General features: G+C 79.2%; 1 protein-coding gene across 1 annotated transcript in view; it reads left to right on the top strand.

Annotated features, from left to right (window-relative positions):
* The first annotated feature begins 167 nt into the window (after nucleotides 1-167).
* The window catches only part of Ndufaf6 (NADH:ubiquinone oxidoreductase complex assembly factor 6), a 139,420-nt gene continuing 138,977 nt past the window's right edge, over nucleotides 168-610 (top strand). Inside the window, exon 1 of the mRNA XM_026786686.1 lies at nucleotides 168-414. The gene's annotated coding sequence lies outside the window, so the exon portion shown is untranslated. The remainder of the gene's footprint in view (nucleotides 415-610) is intronic.

Raw genomic sequence — 610 nt, 5'->3', positions numbered from 1 at the left:
CCGGACCGCGCTCCTCCGCCCCGCTCGACACTCCACCTGCGCGCGCCGCGGCTGCAGTCGGCTGACGGGGTGCCCCCCGCCACCGGCTCCCGCCCGACCTCCGGCTCGCTGTCCGATCTTTGGGCGCCGGGCCACTGCGGTTCGGCCCCGCAGGGCAGGTACGGGGGCGGGTCTTCCCTGCGACGCGGGGAGCGGGAGCCGAGGGCCCGCCCCTCTAGGAGGAGCCAGGCGGCGGCGGCCGAGCCAGCCAATGGCGAGAGAGGACGGCGGCACAACGTGGAGCGGCCGCGGAATGTAAACACGCCGGAGAGCGCGGCCCGCCACGTGCGGGGCCGGAGCCAGCCGCCGGGCGACGAGCTGCTCGGCCGCCCCGGGCCGGCCGCGCACAAGAAGGCGCCTCGGCCCCGGGAGCAGGTACGTGTCCGCCGCGTCCTCGCGCCCCGCCGGCGCGCGGGAAACCCTCGCGCCGCGCCCTCCCCTCCTCGTCCCGGTTCCGGGCGCGGTCCCCGTCCGTCCGTCCGTCCGTCCGTCCGTCCGTGGGATCCGGCCGGAGGGCAGGACGGGCCGCACCACGTGCGCTCAGCCCCAGACGCGCGCCCCGCCCCGCCCT

Source organism: Microtus ochrogaster, linkage group LG5, assembly GCF_000317375.1.
Source record: "Microtus ochrogaster isolate Prairie Vole_2 linkage group LG5, MicOch1.0, whole genome shotgun sequence".
In the NCBI taxonomy this organism is placed as follows: Eukaryota; Metazoa; Chordata; class Mammalia; order Rodentia; family Cricetidae; genus Microtus; species Microtus ochrogaster.
Note: the sequence above shows the minus strand (reverse complement) of the source record. Positions and strands in the feature narration are given on the sequence as shown.